Source organism: Lynx canadensis, chromosome E2 (assembly GCF_007474595.2).
Source record: "Lynx canadensis isolate LIC74 chromosome E2, mLynCan4.pri.v2, whole genome shotgun sequence".
Taxonomy (NCBI): Eukaryota; Metazoa; Chordata; class Mammalia; order Carnivora; family Felidae; genus Lynx; species Lynx canadensis.
The window spans coordinates 12,305,633-12,327,535 of NC_044317.1; the positions used below are offsets into that span (position 1 = coordinate 12,305,633).

General features: G+C 41.9%; 1 protein-coding gene and 1 long non-coding RNA gene across 4 annotated transcripts in view; one reads left to right on the forward strand and one right to left on the reverse strand.

Moving 5' to 3' along the window:
• The window catches only part of ZNRF1 (zinc and ring finger 1), a 105,584-nt gene that overhangs the window by 51,785 nt on the left and 31,896 nt on the right, over positions 1-21,903 (reverse strand). The gene's annotated exons all lie outside the window — the stretch shown is intronic.
• Positions 18,827-21,282, forward strand: LOC115503488. The gene is made up of 3 exons (XR_003965385.1): positions 18,827-18,946; positions 19,288-19,347; positions 21,210-21,282. It is a non-coding gene; the product is annotated as an uncharacterized LOC115503488 (long non-coding RNA).

Below are 21,903 nucleotides of genomic sequence, written 5' to 3' on the forward strand. Positions count from 1 at the left end.
GGACATCAACAGATTCTCAAAGCAGTAAGCCAGGTAACACTGACTCATTTTCACTTTGGTTAACTTTAGGGAATGAAGGACGTCCATACACTGCAATCCTGTTCGTCTTGCCTTTCTGGCAATAAAAATGGCCAGAGGCAGAGAACTCTTAGGTTTTCTAGCTGCTTCCCAAGGAGATTCCCACGGAAGGTGGTTGAACCTGGTGGCATTAAAAGTCTCTTCTAGGGGCGCCTGGGTGGCGCAGTCGGTTGAGCGTCCGACTTCAGCCAGGTCACGATCTCGCGGTCCGTGAGTTCGAGCCCCGCGTCGGGCTCTGGGCTGATGGCTCAGAGCCTGGAGTCTGTTTCCGATTCTGTGTCTCTCTCTCTCTCTGCTCCTCCCCCGTTCATGCTCTGTCTCTCTCTGTCCCAAAAATAAATTAAAAAAAAAAAAAAAAAAAAGTCTCTTCTATGAGGGGCGCCTGGGTGGCTCAGTTGGTTAAGTGTCGGACTTCAGCCCAGGTCATGACCTCACGGTTCGGTTTGTGAGTTCGAGCCCCACGTAGAGCTCTGTGCTATCAGTTCAGAGCCTGGAGACTGCTTCGGATTCTGTGTTTTCCTCTCTCTCTGCCCCTCCCCTGCTCACACTCTCTCTGTCTCTCAAAAGTAAATAAACATTTAAAAAAAAATTTTTTTTAGGTCTCTTCCATGAGGTAAGTCCACGGTAGTTTGTGCTCCTGCACACGATGTGTGAACTTCAAGATCTTCAAGTCTTTGTATGAGTATCCTGTTCCCATTCGTAGAGTGCCAGTGCCAGATTTACTATTTAACCAAGAAAGGTAAACACCAACCTCAGATAGAACTGTGTACCAGACTCTGAAACCTGTTCTGGCCACAGCCACTGGAACACATGACCATCGTTGAAAAAAGAGGGACTTCTCAGCCCAATACTTTATTTTATGGGGTTTCTGGCCAGCGCTGGCTGATGGGAATGTGAACTAAAATGTCCACTGGGATCCGTGGAAGGAGATGATCCTTTCAGTCAACTTCCTTAAGCCCTGACCTCTCAAGAGGAAGATTCCAGTTCATCTTTTTTTTTAAGTTCATTTATTTTGAGAGAGAGAAGGTGCCAGAGAGCGTGACAGCAGGGGAAGGGCAGAGAGAGAGGGAGAGAGAGGATCCCAAGCAAGCTCTGAGCTGTCAGCACAGAGCCCGATGCCGGGCTCAAATCCACAAACTGTGAGATCATGACCAGAGCTGAAACCAAGAGTCGGACGCTTAACTGACTAGGCCACCCGGGTGCCCCTGATTTCAATTCATCTTATGGATCCTTAAATTTTAAACTAGACATTGAAAAAAAAAGACTCTGTTTGTTTTAGAGAAAGAGAGTACATGAGGGGCAGAGGGAGAATCTTTTTTTTTTTTTTAAAGTTTATTTATTTTTGAGAGAAGGAGAAAGAACAAGCACAGGAGGGGGGAAAAGAGAGAGAAGGAGGGAGAGAATCCCAAGTAGGCTCTGCGCTGCCAGCCTGACGCAGGGCTTGAACTCATCAACTGTGAGATGAAGACTGGAGCCAAAAATCAAGAATCAGATGCTTAACTGAGCCACCCAGGCACTGAGAGAGAGAGAATCCCAAGCAGGTTCCACGCTCAGCGCAGCGCCCAATGCAGGCTCTATCCTACAACCTGGGATCATGACCTGAGCTGAAGTCAAGAGCTTGGCACTCAACTGACTGAGCCATCCCAGTGCCCCTAAAAGAAGGCTTCTAAAGTGATATGGGGAAGGGAACCTACAGGAATAATCATCAGATTTAAGAGCTAAAATGACGGCAGCCTTCAGAATTTTCTCTACTAGCAAACAGTCCCGATTATATATAAACATAACGTGCCAGCTCAGCAAAGGAATGGATCTAAATTCTGAGCAGCTCAGGGACAGCTTTGGGTCATGGACTAGCAAATGTCTTTATTGAGGAAATACCGGAGCAGGAACATCACTTGTTTTCTTCAGAGCTTGTGACGCAAGAGACACCCTCTTAGTCCTTCAAGGATATGCCCAGTGAGAGACGAGGCTGACTTTCCCAGGGAAAACTCATTTCAGTTGGAATGGCAATAATTCCCCCCATAAGACTTTATGCTGCTTTTTCTTCTGTAAAGTCAAAGTCTTTGGCCACCAGGCTCACTTGACGAGATCAATGGGCATTGCGTTCTTACGCGTCTCCAGCAGAAGCGACGTTCCACAGACCGGCAAGAAGGGGTTTCTTGCTCCAGAGGGTAGCTGGTGTGTCCAAATATCTCTGGCTTTATGGGCACAGGAAAGCTCTCTCTCCCGGAGAGACAAGCGGTGCCCATCGTCAAGCCCACAGGCTTTCCGAGAAGACCTGTTCCGGGGCCAGTACCACACGAAGGGCCGGGGACCAAGTTCTTCCCAACAAGAGATGCTAGGACCTTAAATCAGGACCCTGCTTCTGCACAAGAAGGGTGAAATTCAAAATCCTGGTGGAGCAGGGGACTGGAAAAACAAAGGAGGAGTGGTTCTCGATTCTAGTTAGCTAGCGCCACCACTTTATCTAAACCAGAGAAATAATTCCTTTAGAAAACAGTAACATGGGAGCAGGGGGAAAAGCCCAAACAACGTTCCCACACTTCTCAATTCTCTCCTGCATCGATGCAGCAGGGGATGATGCCGGCCCTGCTTGTTGGGAGAGGAAAGCCATCCCTCTACAAATGAGAGTGCTGGCCCACCCACTCTGCCGATTACAAAGGCCTTCTTTCTGCATTTGCTCTGGGAAGCTGATAAGATCACAGGAACAGGTTCATCCAGACACCCTGCTCCTTCAATTACTACTCTAAAACAAGAGAGCTACACAGGGGAACAGACCAGGAAGAGAGTTGGATCCTGTTGTTTGGACCCGACCAGTATGAAAGGCCAGGTGTGAGAGACAAGGAGAGGCTAAGATCCTCCAACTGACGGGGGCAGTCAAAGCCAAGGCACCATCCCCAGGGAGCAGGTCTCACGCTCCAGGAGAGGTGATGCTCCACATGAACGGGTAAGGTCAACCTCCCAGGGGGACTGAGATCAGGAGAGAAATCTCAGAGCAGTACAGTGGTGCCATCACAGCACTCAGATGCAGGAGCCGGTCAGGGAAGCACGGCGCGCTCGTATTATTGACTGTGAAGTTATTAAGTCGGTTCTTAAAGTAAAAAAGCAATGACTCTAGACCCTTAATTAGACATACCAGAGTCAAGACTGAACACCCAGTGTGTGGCCTCAAAAGCCCACAGTGATCTCCCCTATGGCTGTCTCCACCCCTTAACCCCCTCCCCACTCTTCCCTCTCACCCAGGCCTGATGGGATTCTGTCCTGGCTCTTAGACCTTAGTCTGTGCCTAGCTTGTCCTCTGACCCGGAGAGATCAGCAAGGCAGGCAGAACATCCAGGGCTCTGGAACACAAGCGTACAGAGAGACATTATGCTGCTCAAGTACACACATCAGGCTGATTATTTTCCACATGGGCTTCTTTCATTTCCATGGGAACTACAAAACTAAAGGAAACTAAGGGGCCCTGCTGGGTACACGGGGGCATACAGAGTGAACTGTCAACAAGGAAGGAAGAAATAGCTTAAAATAGAAGTAAACCTGGGGCACCTGGCTGGCTTAGTCAGAAGAGTGTGCAACTCTGGATCTCAGGGTTGTGACTTCGAGCCTGGGTATAGAGATTACTCTACACTACACTACTGGATGTAGAGATTACTTAAAAAAAAATCTTGAAAAATAAAATAAAATAAAATAGGGGCATCTGGGTGGCTCAGTCAGTTGAGTGTCTGACCTCAGCTCAGGTCACGATCTCATGGTTCGTGAGTTTGAGCCCCATGTCCAGCTCTGCACTGACAGCACTGAGCCTGCTTCAGGTCCTCTGTCACCCTTTCTCTCTGCCCCTCCCCCCACTCACTCTCTTGCACTCTCTCAAGAAATAAATATTAAAAATAATTAAAAAAATTTTTAAATACAGTAAAACGGAAGCGAACCTATACACCGAAGGAAGAGACACATAATTCAATGAGAAGCAAAGTTTTGACCTGAGCTTGGAAAGACGCTGACCACCACAGGGAATGTAACAGAAGAATCTGAGCCACCAGGATGAACCAAATAAGCCCACAGCCACTACAGCAGAGGCGTAGGGAGCCCAGGCCAACCGGAAATACCCTACAAGATTCTTTTCCTGTCAAGATTTTCTCGACAATGTGAAGTGTCATACCAAAGCGTAGACTGAAAAGACATAATCTGAGCTTATGAAGAAAACTATTCAGATGAGTCAAATTTGCTTATTTAATACACGAATCGTGTTTTGCAGCATGAGGCACACCTATGATAGGAATTACGGATGCAAAGAGAAGGAAACCTCTAGGCTCACACTCAACCCTTGACGGCTGCAGATATTGGGCACTGTAGTTTTTATCTTGTCAGCTGGAGTCCTCAAGTTGGAGAATATAATTCTTTTCTGACCCTCTGTTCCTACCTTACATGTATATTTAGATAACTGCTGTTTAACATTAGGATTCTAACCACCCACCTGAACTAATTTTATAAGGTAGGGTGGGAAGTGAGATAAAATCCCCTAGATTTCCTCTGGGATCTATAAATAGGGCTTCAGGAAGTCAGTCAGCCTACCTAGCCAGGACTTTAAGAAAGAGTCCACTTCCTCGGGAGGTTCCTCCTTCGCTTCCAGTACAGACGCCTCACGGAGCCAAGTCACAGGATGTCTAGCTAGCCTTGGGAATACACACGTCATCTCCCCAATGGCAGCAAACGAAAATGCTTCTCACATCTGCAAGCTTAGATTCTCTTCATTTTCACATGGGCTACCAGCTCTGTTTTAGTTCTCTAAGCTTGTGCTGCAAAGGAGCAGAATCACAGAGGAGATCATGCAGAGCTTAACACTGCATTTGGGGAAAGGCATCGAAACAGTTTAGAAGATAGGTTGGTGAAGGATTGCACTGATGAATGATTTGTGATCAAGCAAATACAGGAAAATGTTGATTGTAGAGTTTATGTGGTGGTCACATTGTATCTGCTGCACCGTTATCTCATTTTACTGTCTCTGGTGGACCCGTTTCCTTGAGGATGGAGGTGGCTTTGCAGGAGTAAGGATGTCACTCACCCCTGAGATGAGAAGACCTAGCCTCACCTTAAGCAAGTCTTTGGGCCTGAAGAAGGTCTATCACGTCACCAGGGGTTCTTTAGAAAGACATGCGTCATACTCGGTCTCATCAAAATTAGGGACCTTTTGCTTGGGCTCATGCTTGGGCTGCCAGTCTACTGTAAGTCTACTGACCCACAATCTGAGGTTGGTAGGGTGATGTAACTTTTCTATTTCGATAGGAGTTTGAGGTGTGCTTGTATATGCATTTGCCAAAACTCAGTGAACACATTCTCAAAATGTGTGCATTTCATCGTATGTAAATTTTACATCAAGAGAAATTATAAGGGCGCCTGGCTGGCTCAGTCAGAAAGGCATGTGACTCCTGATCTCGAGTCCCACATTGGGTGTAGAGGTTACTTAAAAATAAAATCTTTAAAAAAAGAGAAAGAAACTATAAACAAGTATGAATACCAGTTAATGGTATGCATGTCAAAATATTTAGAGGGAAGTATAGGGATGTCTGCAATTTACTTCGAAATGTATCAAAACATCAGATTGATGGATGATGATAGAAGAGTGGATAGATGAATAGGCATATGATGACGAAACAAGCATAGCAAAAGATATATTTGAGATGGGCAGTGGTGGAAGTGGTAGTAGGGTGTACCAGCAGATGGGTATTTTTGTAAGAATTTTGTTTACTGTTTTTTATTTTATTTTTGAGAGAGAAAGAGAGCACGAGCAGGGGAGGTGCCGAGAGAGACGGGGACAAAGGAGCCGAGGCGGGCTCTGCATTGATAGCAGAGGGCCCGATGTGGGGCTTAAACTCATGAACTGCAAGATCACGACCTGAGCCGAAGTTGGGCGCTCAACCAACCAAGCCACCCAGGTGCCCCAGCAGATTAGTATTTTTTAAAGTTCTTCAAGTGGCTTAAATAAACTATGGTCCATCCATATCATGAAATATACTTAACCTTCCCCAAAAAAGGGAGGAGCTACTGATACGCACAACAACACAGAAAGGGAATTACGCTAAGTAAAAAAAGCCAATCCTGAAGGTGACATACTCTATGATCCCATTTATACAACATAAACAAAACTATGAATTTATAAAGATGGAGAACAGCTCAGTGGCTGCCAGGGGTTAGGAATGGGGGAAGGGGGATTGGCATGATCACAGAGGAGAGCGCTAGGGATCTCTGCAGAGATGGAACGCTCTATCTTGACTGTAGTGGTCGATACTCGAACTCACACGTGTGACAAAACTGCAAAAACTGCCTAATGTACGAATGGGTGCGTGTCAAACTGGTGAGACGTGAATAAGGTCTGTGGACTGTGCCAAGGGTACCAATGTCAGTTTCCTCATTAAGTTATGGAAGATGTACCACTGGGGGAAACGGCACAAAGCTACAAGCCACTCTATTATTTTCACAACTTCCAGAGCATCGATAATTATTTCAAAGTAGAAAGTTAAACCGAAGTTCTTCAGATGATTCTGAAATATTTCCCTAGTTAAGAACTACTAACGTAGTCTAACCACTTATTGGAGAGAAGGAAAACCAAAGTCCGTAGAGGTTTCTCAACCACAGAAACCTTTACCTTCTAATTCTAAAACTAAAGGAAAGTTAATCAATTACCAAAAATGTTAACTGATATTTCTGAACCATTTATGCCTAAAGACAACTTCTCTTCCTCCTTGGGACAGTATTCTTGGCATTACATGAGATATGAGGAGGGAGATCAATAGATAATTTTGGGGGTGAAAATGTAGGTCAAGTGGGTCACAAGGAGAAAAAAACAGATGTTTTCTACAGTTACATTGGGGCAGCAGCAAATATGCAAACTGAAAATTATAGAGAAGTTTTTTTTTTTTTTTTTTAAATGAGTGTTTCACACCCACCATACCCAAGCCTGGGTTTGTCCAAATGGAGTTCTCCCAGCTTTGAGAGCTCCTAAACCATCATTTGCTGCTAAAGTTCATGAGAAACAGGAGAAAACATGCTCTGGACCCACAGTTTCTATCTGTTGTTGACAATAAGATCCTGTCTAAAAAGAGAAAATGTTAAAAAGTCATAAATCCTTCAAACTACAACCTCAGCAGGGGAGAGAACCATGATCCTTCTCATCTTATAAAAGGTAGTAACTTTGCTGGGGCTCGATCACATTGAAAAGCAAACAGTTTTGACACATTTCAAATGCTGACATGCTGACATACTGACGCCCTAAAGAGCTGAAAGATTAAGCAACAAGACACTTGTGACTTCAGACAACATCACTACCCTCCCTACATGGCTCCATCACCCCATCCCTTCTCCAAGCCTCAGTTATTTAAAAAATTATAAGGATTTGTAAGAACTTTGTAATCAGGGCGAATAATTTGGGAGCTAAGATTCCAGGATTTGCTCGATGGAGAGAAAGACAACAACTCTGGACACTTGCTGGAAGTTCGCAGAAGAGTAAACCTGTGACCGTAAACATTCTTTGAGGCACCAAGTCTCAATTCTGAAGATGAAAGTCAAGGGAACTTCCAGTTAGACTAATAGGACGGCCTACAGAAACAGAAAAGCCTACTGCTACAAATATCTCATACAATTGGAGAACAAAAGAAAAGACTGGAAATCCCCAAGTGCCAGAAACTGAGAGAGAGAAAGGTCTGTCTATCCACAGAGCAAGGAAAGTCTCCCCTGAGGCCTGTGGCCCTGGGCCTGGACTTCCTACACCCTGCTTGCGATGAGCTTCATGTCAAAAATTACAAAACGATCAGTCAGGGGCAGGAACCCAGAAACAGTCCAATCTGACTGGGCCTATAAAATAAGGATATTTGAAAATTAAAGACATAAAGAAGGATTCAGAATTTCAAAGGGTAAGATACTATGGAATGAAGGAAGCAAGGGAGGGAAGGAGGAAAGAAAAGGCAAACAAGAAAAAGGACATTTTGGGGACAAGTGGAAACTTGAATAAGGATGTAATATTAAGTATACTAATTAGATCGTATTTAGGAGTAAATGTCATGGTGACTACACCTTACTTTCAAATGGTACAGAAAAAAAATACATGAGACACAGAGGGAAGAGAAGTTCAAATACGGCAAGATGTTAACTGGGTGAAACTAAACGACAGTATACAGGTGTTCATTGTCCTGTTCTTTCAAGTTTTCTATGGGATTGAAATTTTTCAAGGGAGCAAGTTGAGAAAAAGAAAAAAATGTATTTCGTACAATTACAAACATAAAAAACCCTGGGTATATATCAAGGCAATTAAATATGGTAATGAGTGTGGGGGTTAAAAAGAAGGGATGAGAAAACTGGAAGCACTTAATGAATGATATGATTCCAATCCAAGTAACCTAGAGAAGTAAGGAAGTCCCCAGGAGCTCATTAAAGGGAGAATTAGTTCATTTATTTCAGGGGATCTAGATTTCATACTACTTTAAACACAGCAGGTAATAGTGTGCATTTGTGTTGGATCATCTAAGGAAATGTAACTGCCAACTTCACCAAGAGATCTAAGAATAATATTTTCATATATATTCAATAGCCATGAATCCCGAATATTAACTTACCAAACATAAGGCCTCTTATGTTAATATCTAAGTGATCTCTAGAAAGAAACAATAAGAGGGGATAAACAATAATTCCTCTATGATTAAAAATAGTTTGTGGGACACAGGAAAGCAGAACCCAGGGGCAATTTAAAATGCATATACTTAACAGGCAAATCTCTACAAACAGCAAGCAAGTACACTGCCCAGCTCCAGGAGACTTGGGGGAAATGGGAGATGTCTAGAGAGAGTGGAGTTTTTTTTGGGGGTAATGAGAATATTCTAAAATTGATGCTGGTGGTGGTTGCACAATTCTGAACATACTAACAACCAGTGAACCGTGCACTTTAAATGGGCGAATAATATGTAAACTATATCTCAGTAAAGATGTGAAAAATGCATGTACTAGAAAATAAACATAATGGAAAATCATAAATTGGAGGGCCCAACTCAAAAACCTAGGGAAGGACCAGAGAGCATACTCAGAGAGAGTGGAAGGGAGGACAACTGGGCCAAAAAACGTTCCTCGTAGCAACCAGCAGAAAATGACACGGCGTTTAGACAGAAAAAAAGTTAATTAAAAGGATGGTAGCAGAATAACAGGAACTGGAAGCTAATCTTCTAGTGACAAAGCCAAACACCACACCACGACACTGGACGGATGAGGGGCTTCCACCTCGGGGGCATCTGAGGAAAGTGCCACCATTGTATCCACCGCCCTCCCCCGCATGCCATTTATATACTAGAACTGGACTCTGTTAGCATGCTGCCTCCTTGGCTTCAGATTGTTCTTTCCACATTAGCCTTTGGACAGAGCCAAGGCCATGTCTCTAAACCCCGCTGTTAGGAAGGCCAGGTATTTCCGTTTTCTGACTCTAACTTGTAAAGAGAGCCCTCATGGGGTTGGAAAGTCTCCAAAATCGATTTCTGAGAGCAAACAAGATAAAGAAAGGAATTTCTTTAATCTAGTGAAAGGTATCTACAAACCACAGCAACAATCACTTTCCATGGTGAAACTTTAAGAACATTCTCTTTAAGGGGTGCCCGGGTGGCTCAGTCGGTTAAGGGCCGACTTGGACTCATGTCATATCTCATGGTGTGTGAGTTCGAGCCCCGCATTGGGCTCTGTCCTGACAGCTTGGGGTCTGCTTTGGATTCTCTGTCCTCCCCCACTCTTTCTGCACCTCCCCTGATCTTCTCTCTCTTTCTCTCTCTCTCTCTCTCTCTCAAAAAAAGAACATTCTCTTTAAAATCTCTCTATGGTCAGAAACAAATCAAGGATGCCCACAATCACTGCTTTAATTTAGGGGTGTATTAGACAGCTGAGCCAGTATAGTGTTATGGGCTGAACTGTATCCCCTTAAAATTTCTACGTTGACGTCTTTACCCCTAGTAACCCAGCCCATGACTGTATTTGGAGACTGGGCTACTAAAGAAATAGTTAAGGTTAAATGAGGTCACTATAGCAGGCCCTAATCCAGTATGACTATATCCTAATGAAGAAGTGGAGATTAGGACACACACACAGAGGACGACCATGTGAAGACACGAGGAAAAAGCCGTCTACAAGCCATAGATGGAGGTTCAGAAGAAATCAACCCTGCTGAACATCTTGATCTTGGACTCCCAGTCTCTAAAACTGTGAGTAAATACATTTCTGTTGTTTGCGCCACCCAGTCTGTGTACCTTGTTACGGCAGCCTTAGCAAACTAGTAGAATAAGAAAAAGAGAAGAGGGGCGCCTGGGTGACTCAGTCGGTTGAGAGTCCGACTTCAGAAGCTCAGGTCATGATCTCGCGGTTCATGAGAGCACAGCCCACGTTAGGCTCTGTGCTGACAGCTCAGAGCCTGGAGCGTGCTTCGGACTCTGTGTCTCCCTCTCTCTCTGCTCCCTCCCCACTCATGCTCTGTGTCTGTCTGTCTCTCTCAAAAGTAAATAAAAACATTAAAAAAAAAAAGAAAGAAAGGAAAAAGAGAAGAGATACAAGGACTAGAAAGGAAGAAACACAAGTGTGATATGATTGTCTGCATCAGGAAATGGTATCAGTGACCTAAAATTAAATGCATGAACTCTCCCTGCCCTTTGCATTACATTTGGTTGTTGTTGTGGTGGTGGTGGTGGTGGTGGTACAAGCACAGGTAAATTCACAAGAATGTTAAAGAATAATAGAAACATTTCATCTTGGTGATAGGTACTTTTTCCTTCTTTCTGTCTTTATTTTTTGGGGGGGGGGGGTGGGTGGGGGAAGAGAGGCAGGCAGAGGAAGGCAAGCAGGCCCCATGCCCAGCCTGCTGCCCCATGAGGGGCTCAGTCTCACAACCGTGAGATCATGACCTGAGCCGAAATCAAGAATTGTACATGCAAGGGACTGAGCCACCCACGTGCCCCTCATATACTCCTGTATGTAGTTGAAATGCTTAATTTTTTGTAAAAATAAAAAACTCTGAGATCTAAATAAACGCAAATGTTAAACTCTAAAGGACTCATAATGTTTTTTAAAAGTCCCACAATGCTGTTCTCTACTCTCTGTACACATCTGTCTTTTCAGAAGACAGTAAGCTCACCCGCATAACTACCATCACCGCAGCAGGAAGGTTAAGACCAGCAAAGAGGGGCACCTGGGTGGCTCAGTCAGTTAAGCATCTGACTTAGGCTCAGTTCACAATCGCGTGGTTCGTGAGTTCGAGCCCTGTGTCAGGCTCTGTGCTGGAGCCTGTGTCCCTCTCTCTCTCTCTGCCCCTCCAGAGCCTGTGGATTCTGTGTCCCTCTCTCTCTGCCCCTCCCCTGCTTGTGCTCTTTCTGTCTCAAAAATAAAATAAAAACATTAAAAAAAGAAAACAGCAAAGAAAGCATTTTAATATCCAAGACGCTTATTTTTAAGTCAGAATAAACACCAACTTTAGGTTACTGCCCCCCTTTCAAGCCTTGCACAATCTCCTATAATCAGAAAGGTGCTGGGGGCAAATATACCACACTCTGCACCTGTGAGTACTCAGTGAGCTCATTAAGGAGAAGACTCAGCAGAGTAGGCTTACAGGCACCAGGTGTAATAGGGTTCATGGTCAAAGTCAAGATCATAACAGGGATTGTTGGGACAAAACTAGGGATGGATAATGTCATGGAATCTTTATTGCTATTGAAAAACAAAATCTTATAAACTTCTATCTCCTTAAAAAAAACAACAAAAAAGAAAATCTCAGATTCAGTAAAATTTGCATTGGCCCCACCTGTGCTTTTTAACAATAATCTTCCTTCCCCAATCATCCATCCCTTCTCTGTGCTTAGGATAATGACTCAAACTTTTCCCCGGACTTTTCCTAAGGGGAAAAAGGACAAGAATACCTAACAACAACAACAACAAAAATGTAATGCAAAGGGCAGGGAGAGTTCATGCATTTAATTTTAGGTTACTTACCAGGTTTTTCTTGAGTCATGGCCAGGGTTATTTTGGTGCTGGCACGGGGAATGTGGTTTGCATGGGTGTGGGTTAGATTAAAAACAAACAAACAAACAAACTCTCACACCAAGTGCTCAAAGAACAGGTATGTAAACCGGATCCATGAGACCACCAGACAAGCCCCGCCCACAGATCCAACCAGGATACCTGCCAGGAGATTCTGCTAAAAAGGGTTTCCCACAGTCCAGAAAGGGACAGGAGAGTGGCTAACAGAGTCACTATTTCAAATCCTCTGACACCTTCTTTTTCCGGTGGAAGTATTAAGCAACGTTAGAGAAAAGAATCCCACTTTAAAAAATACATTAAATAACAGATGAGGTGCTTAAAATATTATGTTACTCCCTTTATAAGCATGTTACCCATAGTTCATTTGTTTTACACACACATATGTGTGTGTGTATGTATATGTGTGTATATATATGTATATTTATATGTATATGTATATGTATATGTATATATATATATATATATATATATATATATATATATTTCCCCCCCCAAGGGAAAACAGAGTACCCATCAAATAACATAATTAAAAATACATCCTAGAGCCTGGTAAAACCAGAGACAGCAAAGTGACCCAAGAGGACAAGGAAGTCTGGAAGTCAAGCACTCTATCTGTTCTACAGTCAGCAAGGTTAAACTGCCACAAGAGACTTCCAAGAATTAAATTCTGAAAGATCATGGTTTTAAAAATATGAAGCAAAGGGAGCCCCTGATTCACAGGAGGTTCCTTGAAGAACCAGGACTTCATCCAACCCTGAGACTTTCCCAATTTCTTAAATTGCTACCTTCTATAGCTATTTGTGCACTTAACATTACCCAGTGTCTCTCTGACCAGACTATAAGCTCCATGAGGCCAAGAACTAGGTTTTATCCATTTCTCCACATCTAGTAGGGCCTAAACTGACAGTCTGAATATATCAAACACTCAGTAAATATTAGTTGGGTCTAAGTGAATCTGGCATAAAAGGCCTGGTGAAATAGAAGGAAGAAGTATACAGTTTTTGGAAAGAGCCTGTTCAAAAGAAATGCCCATTTAAAATGTTAAAAGATGAACAGCCAACCTTTGCAAGAAAGAGATAAAATGTTCCTCTAAGTAAAATTGAGGAAGAAAAGCACCAGAGCTTCTCCTTGCAAGCTTCTAAAAAGATAAAAGCATGTCTGGTTTGAGTGATAATGTATTACAGGCTTAGGCAAGAACAGGTGAAAAAAATCTGATAAAAGCAATCAACCAAGACACTGCCTGTAACTCAATGAAGAGGGAGCCATGCTTGGCCAGGCTATTTCAAAACATCCTGGTATCAAGATGGCTTTAAAGTAAGGAAGGCTCAAACAGGAGAGAGAAGATAAATGCTTCATCTTCAACTTGTTCTTTATCGCAGAAGCTCTCTCACTCCTATTAAGTATTTATGGAGTGCCAACAACCGGTGAGACTTCGAGGTGAAGGGAAACACCCCAGCCATTGCTGCTCAGGAGTTGGCCTTGACCTGTGTTCTCACTAGCTGTTAAACATAACATGCCTAACTTGGAGCAGTGCCATGACAGCAAGTGTCTCTCAGGAACCGTTTGTTATAACCTCTCAAAGAGCAGTGAGTCAGTTTCAGCTCCTCTTTGAGAAGTCTGAGACTCCTGAATGAAAAATCTTCAAGATTCAAAAAGGGATAACCATTTTGTAGAAATCGGCAAGGTGATCCTAAATTCAGATGGAAATACAAACAACCTGGTATGGCCAATTTTGAAAAAGAATAACAAAGTTGGAAAACATATACTACCAGATTTTAAAACTTACTATAAAACTGTAAGTAACCAAGAGTAACCAAAACACTGATAGACTCGTAAGTCAATGGAAGAGAACTGAGTCCAGAAATAATCCTTTACACTTAATGGCCAGTTGATTCTGCCAAGGGAATTCAGTGGGGAAAAGATGGTCTTTTCAACAACTGGTATCTAGATTACTGCTGCAATGATGTTAAAAAAAAGAGAGAGAGAAAAAAGAACTTACACCCTTATCTCACACCTATCTCAAAATTAACTCAAAATGGAATATTGACATATGTAAGGGCTGAAACTATAAAACTTCTAGATAAAAACATAGGAGAAAATCTTTGTGACCTTGGGTCAGGCAAAGATTTTTTTATATATGACACCAAAAGCATAATCAATAAGAGAAAAACATTGATAAAACTGAACTTAATCAAAATTTAAAATGTTTGCTCTTCAAAAGACAACCACTTAAGAAAATGAAAAGACAAGCCACACATTGGGAGAAATTATTTGCAAATCACATATCTGATAAAATATTTGTATCCAGAATACATAAGGAATTCTTATAACTCAATAATAAGATGACAACAACCCAATACAAAACCAATTGAGCAAAGATTTGAAGACATTTCACCAAAGAAAATATATAAATTGCTAATGAACACATGAAAATAAGCTCAACATCATTACTTATTAGGGAAACACAAATTAAAACCACAAATAGATACCACTACATACCTACTAGAATTCCTAAGACTGACAATACCAGGTGTTGAGAGGATGTGACAAAATAGGAACCCTCACTCACTGCTTAAACGTACAGCCACTTTGAAAATGTTTGTCAGTTTCTTTTTTTTTTTTTTTTAATTTTTTTCAACGTTTATTTATTTTTGGGACAGAGAGAGACAGAGCATGAACGGGGGAGGGTCAGAGAGAGAGGGAGACACAGAACCGGAAGCAGGCTGCAGGCTCTGAGCCATCAGCCCAGAGCCTGACGCGGGGCTCGAACTCATGGACCGTGAGATCGTGACCTGGCTGAAGTCGGACGCTCAACCGACTGCGCCACCCAGGCGCCCCAGTGTTTGTCAGTTTCTTAAAAGGTTAAACAAAGACCTCTCAGGTGGAAATACACGACCACACAAAAACCTGCATGTGAATGTTCACAGCAGCATCATTCATAACTACCTCAATTAAAAACAATCCAAATGTCTTATCACCTGGTGAATGGATAGCCAAAATGTAGTAAATTCATATACCAGAATACTATTTAGCAATAAAAAGGAACAACACATTCAACATGGATGAACCTAGTCAAGGAAGCCAAACGCAAAAGACCATATAGTCTTTCATTTATAAGAAATCTCTAGGAAACACCAATCCAGAGACAGAAGCGTAAGTGGTTGGGACTGAAGGTGGACGCAGGGACCCACCCCAAACATATAATTGGATTTTAGTTGCAAAACTGGATTTTAGTGATAGTTGTACTACTGTGTGTTTACTAAAAATCACCGAATTGTACATTTACAATAGATGAAGTTTATAGTACGTAAACTATATTTAAAAAACCACCAGCAACCAACCACCTGTATTACTTAAGAGCCCTAACTGCAGGTTCCTATACTGTGAAAATCTTTTTGGGATATTTTGTAGAAGAAATGGAACTTTCAGGCAGAGAACTAAGAAATGGATTTCTCTGCAAGAGTGGTTCTCCAACTTTAGCACATGTAAGAATCACTTGGAAAACCTGTTGAAACACAGATAACCCCAGATATCCCTCCACCCCAGATAGGTCTGGGGTGGGGTTCATTACTTTGCACTTCTTTTTTTAAAATCTGCATTCCTACAGAGCGCCAGGAACACACAGGAAAAACACAGATTGCAAAGTCCCACCAGAGATTACCTCAAATCTTTACGAAAGAAGGACAAGCAATCTATACCTCTTACAGGATAGAATCTTATAATTGATCAATCTCATGGTTTAGCACTCTATGAGCTACAGCACTCTCATGGACCATTAATACATAGTTTCAAGAGTAAAATCTGTGTTCCCGTGTTGAAAGTGACAGAGAAAATGTCCTATATTTTAAATGGTTCAAAGTCAGAAGGGTTCCGCTTTAGGCCTTTCTAAATGAAGTCATTTGTGGAGAAGTTAATTAAATTTATTCAAGGTTTCTAAACGTGCTTCCACATTTAAAAAAATGTTTTCTCCTTTAAACATGTTTAGGTTACCTTTCAAGTTGAATCTAATTTTAAATCTGTTCAAGTGCAAGATCGTGTGTTTTTCTGGATTCTTAACAGGGATGTGTAATTGTTTGATCTATAAGATCACAATTCTGGGGCACCTGGGTGGCTCAGTCGGTTAAGCGTCCGACTTCAGCTCAGGTCATGATCTCACGGTCCGTGAGTTCGAGCCCTGCATCGGGCTCTGTGCTGACAGCTCAGAGCCTGGAGCCTGCTTCAGATTCTGTGTCTCCCTCTCTCTCTGTTCCTGCTCTGTCTCTCAGAGGGCTCATGAACCCTCCCCCGTTCATGCTCTGTCTCTCTCTGTCTCAAAAATAAATAAACATTAAAAAAAAAATTTTAACATCACAATTCTGACAGGCACTGATAACACTCAGCAGCAGCAGCAGCACCACCATTTTTAATGGTTCAATTCTACAGTGTCCTGCATACCTACTGCAGTCTAATCCTGGGCTATCACCGAAGACACAGACACAGAAGACACAGAAGACCCCGTTCTTACCAGGAATTCACCATACTTTTCAACAATTATAAAAACAATACTACTCAACATCAGTGTATGTGGGAACAGACAGGGGAAATTCTTATAGAAGTAGGACTGAATCCTAGAAAAAAAATGTAACGGCACTTAAATTATTTTCAATTTCTCTTATCAGTATGGCTCAAAGGAGTGGGAGTAGTCTCGCACACTGCAATGCCATATTGCAAGAGCCAGAAAGAGCCAGACTGAGGACCTCAATGTAAACGTGCCTGGAGGAGCGCGCGCGCGCGCGCACACACATGCACACGCGCGCGCGCACACACACACACACACACACACACACACACACACACACACACAGTATTCCCTAATAGCGCCTCATTGTTTTGTCAGATTCTGACTGAACTGGCCTGGAGTGGGGCTCAAGCACTCTAGGGAGAGGATTTGGTGGTAGATTATGTTCCTAAAGAGTCGCAACAATACTGTCTGGCCCACAGGCTCCTCTGCAATGGCCCCTCTCCATATCACCAGGCTAGCCCAGATTCTTGTTTTGACCCACAGAATGGGGAGGAAGTGACTTCTGAGGCCAGGCCCTGACAGAACTGCAGCCATGCCTTCACTGCTTGGCATGCTCCCTCTTGGAACCCTGCTGCCATGTAACAAAATCCAAGTTAGCCACGTGGAGGAGGGGTCCTTGCCTCCTAGCCACACCTAGCCACACCTCCTAGCCACACCAAGGTGCCAGACTGGTCTTATGAGTGAAACCATCATAGATGTTCCACTTCCAGTCACCATCTTGACTACAACCTGAGATGCCCCTGCTATGGCCACACAGAGAAGAACTGCCTGGCTGAGCCCTGCCTGAATTCCTGAGTCACAGAAGTATGAGCAAATATAAGATTTTGGAGTTGGTTTTGTTACCTAATAAAAGACAACAGAAATAGGTTTCAAGCTGGTTCTCGAACATTCTTCCAGGGAAATGACATGCAGAGTGTAGTCAACAGGTATGGAGTATACTTACACCTCAGGGGTAGGAGAAGCCTGAATCTAGCTACTGAGGGAAGAATCACAAGACAGACCTGATCTGCTTCCTTATCACTGAAGTTTTCCAGATCTGTAGACAAAAGGCTTTATTGTTTTCCAAATTTTATACTAAAAAAGCAAGTTACATGAACATTTCTAAATTCCTTTCTTAAGGCCAAATGGAACACAGGACTGCCATTACACACCAACCCATCAATGTGGTTCTACTTTTTTTTTCTTAATTTTTTTTAATGTTTATTTATTTCTGAGACAGAGAGAGACAGAGCGTGAGTGGAGGAGGGGCAGAGAGAGAGGGAGACACAGAATCCGAAGCAGGCTCCAGGCTCTGAGCTGTCAGCACAGAGCCCGATGCGGGGCTCCAACTCACAAACCGTGAGATCATGACCTGAGCCGAAGTTGGTCGCTCAACTGACTGAGCCACCCAGGCGCCCCAATGTGGTTCTACTCTTAAGAGTTAGCTGCAACAGAAGGAACAAGAGATCTTGCAGATGTGGATTTCAACAGTGTCATCTATTCTGCTCTTCCCTCTAAATACCAGCACCTCATGTTAATTTTGTAATAGGAAAGAAAATGTATACCTAATCATATTTAAAATGCCACCCATGACAAAGGCTGCAAAAGATGATGCTGGGGTCACGCAGATTGAAATCCTGGGTCTGCCATTTCCCATCTGTAAGATGGGAAGCCTGGTCCACAACAAGCACTCAAGAAATGTCAAGTTCATGTTTCCCTTCTCTCTTCCCTCCCAAGTCAATGTTGTATAAACTGTTGTAAAGCCCTAGGATTTTCTCGAATGTACTCTAAGCAAATACAATAAACAAAGTCACATATAGCTCACCTAACAGTGCTCAAGGGAATTAAACAGATGTATGTACACATACACGTAAACCATCCAGGTACACTGGACAAATCCTACTCATCCAAGTACCATGCAGGTATTACTGTCCCTTTTAAGCATTTGAAATGTCAACTATCTGAGAAAGAAAATGAACGAAGTTGCTTCTATGTTTCTGGACAGGTTGTCCAAAGCTCTTTGGATGAGAAAGCAGATAACTTAGCTGCCAGAGAACAGGCCGTGCTCATTTAGAGATGGATCCTTAAAAGGAGAACTGCAGAGATGAGCTCTAAGCCCAAAGCAGCTATGTGAGTCTTAATGATCTCAACTCACAACTGAGAGCTGGCTACTGAACACTTCAGCGTTGGGAAGTAACAAGTCCTGGAGTCTACTGCTTGAGAGAGAGGAAGCTTTCGTTCAAGCAGGGCAAACAGTCTTCACATTCACAAGGATGCCGGCAGGTAGAGGAGCTTAGTTCTGCTAGGATTTAGGAAACTGATGATACTCAATGGAATCCTTCCTGATTCTTACATAAGGTGGTAAACAGAATCTCCTACTTTAACTGGCATTAAACTGCTAATGGCAGCCTCCTGCTAATTATAGCTCAGTCTTCACCTGTCTCTGTTACACTGAACTTTCCCTCACTCTTTTAGCCACTGAAATCACAGAACGAAAAAAATGAGACTATATCTGCTTTTCAGGTCTCAACTTTATATGACTTGTTCAAGATCTTATGTCTGCTACATGAAGTGTGAAATCTGCATTTCATCATTTTGGGCCTGTTTGTTCATTCTCCTCTCAGGTACAAGGGCTGAACTTGGTGGCAGTGGTAAAGGACTTAGAGATCTTCTGGGGCAAGCAAGTAAGTAAGAGAACATTGTTGCAAAGTTCTCATCCAGTATATGAAGTGATAAAACACAAACTGAAGGTACACTGTGATAAGTTAAAGATGTGTATGGTAAAACTTAGAGCAACCACTAATAAAATAAACCAAAGAGGTAAAAAGCTAATAAGCTCATATTGGAGATAAAAAGTAATAATACAAAATTCTATCAGTCCAGGGGTGCCTGGGTGGCTCAGTTAGTTAAGGGTCTGACTCTTGATTTCGACTTGGGTCATGATCTCATGGTTTATGAGTTTGAGGCTCGCGTGCGGCTCTGTGCTGACAGCGTGGAGACTGCTTGGGATTGTCTGTCTCCCTCTCTCTCTGCCCTTCCTCAGCTTGCTTGCTCTCTCTCAAAAATAAATAAATAAATATATTTTTTAATGTTTTTTAATTTTTAATGTTTATTTTTGAGAGAGAGAGTAAGAGCACAAGTGGAGGTGGGGCAGAGAGAGAAAGGGAAACTCAGAATCTGAAGCAGGCTCCAGGCTCTGAGCTGTCAGCACAGAGCCTGACATAGGGCTCGAACTCATGAACCGTTGAGAGATCATGACCTGAGCCAAAGTGGGACACAACTGACTGAGCACCCAGGCGCCCCAAAAAATTTTTAAAAATTCTTAGTCTAGATGAGGTCAGGAAAAGAGGAAAAAATAAAACAAACAAAAAATAAATAAAACAAAAAAAAAAAAGAGCAAAAGATAAAAAATAAGATGATCAACTTCAACCCAATTATATTGATAACTGCATTAAATGCAAACATTCCAGTTAAGAGGCAAAGATAATCTGGATTAAAAAAAGCAACACAAAATTATATGCTTTCACTAAGAAATCTACTTTAAATAGGATTAAATACAAAGATATAGATAGGTTAAAAGTAAAAAGATTGAAATAACCATGCAAACACTAAGCAAAAGAAAGCTGGATTGGCTACAAGTATTTCTAAAGATTTTAACATTTTCCTCTGTGACTGATAAAACAAGTAGACAGAACATCAGAATAATTCCAGAAGACTTGAAAAACACTATCAACCAAATTGATCTGGCATTGATAGAAAATCCACCTAAAAGCAGAAAAGACTTTTCTTTTCATATTCTTGTGGAACATTCACCAAGTGAGAACACATTCTGAGTCACAAAACAAATCTCAAAAAATTTAAGAGGATTCATTTGCAATGATTTGGATGGAGCTAGAGAGTATAATGCTTAACGAAATAAGTCCGAGAAAGACAAATACCATACGATTTCACTCATATGTGGAAGTGAAGAAACAAAGAGCAAAGGAAAAAAAGAGAGAGAGAGAAAGAGACAAAGGGAGAGATTCTTAACTAAAGAGAACAGAATAACAGTTACCAGAGGGGAGGTGGGGGGATGGGTGAAATAGGTGAAGGGGACTAAGAGTGCACTTGTCACGATGAGCACTGAGTAACATACAGAATTGTTGAATCACTATATTGTACACCTGAACCAGTATGTTAACAATACTAGAATTAAAATAAAAACTTAATGGAAAACTTTTAAGAGGATTTAAGTCATACAAAGTATGTTTTCTAATCACAACAGAATTAAACCAAAATTAATAACAGAAAGATATCTGGAAAACCCTCAAATATCCGGCAATTAAATAAGATGCTTCTAATAACCTGTGAGTTATAGAAAGAAAATCAGAGAAAATTAGAAAATACATAGAAATGGACAAAAAAGAAAAGCAATATATGAAAATTTATGGAATACATAATACAAAAAATAAATAAAACACTGTTTACAGGGAAATTTACAGTTTTACATGCTTATAGGAGAAAATAAGAAAAGTCTAAAATTAATGATCTAAACTTTAATCTTTAGGAGCTAAAGAAAGAAGAGCCAATTAAACTGAAAGAAGGATGAAATAAAAACCAGAAATCAACAAAACAGAAGACAGAAAACCATATAGTAATTGAATCAATGAAACCAAAATCTGGCTCACTGAAACAATTAATAAAATTGATAAACCTCTAGCAGACTAATCAGAAAAAAGGCACAAATTACCAATGTCAGGAATGAAAGATGAGTCATCCCTAAACATCCTTATAGTCAGAAAAAGGAAAAGGAAACACAGCAAACAGCTTTTGGCCAATAATAACATGCATAATAACAACAATAATGTTGTTGCTAAATTCAACAAATTAGACGAAATGGACAAATTACATGAAAAAGACAAATTACTGAAGCTTACTTGGTAAGTAAGAAATACATAATCTGAATAGCTCTATACCTATAAAGAAAACTCCAGGCTCAAAAGGCTTTATTGGTGAATTCTATCAAACATTTAAGAAAAAAAGAAAAATACTCTACAACATGTTCTAGAAAATAGAAAAGAAGCACTACCCAACTTGTTGCAAGAGGCCAACATTACTGATACCAAAACAAGACCAAAATATCGCATGGAGGGGCGCCTGGGTGACTCAGCCAGTTGAGTGTCATCTGAGTCTTGATTTTGGTTCAGGTCACCATCTCCAGGTAGGTCGTGAGATTGAGCCCTGTGCTGGTCGGGCTCCAC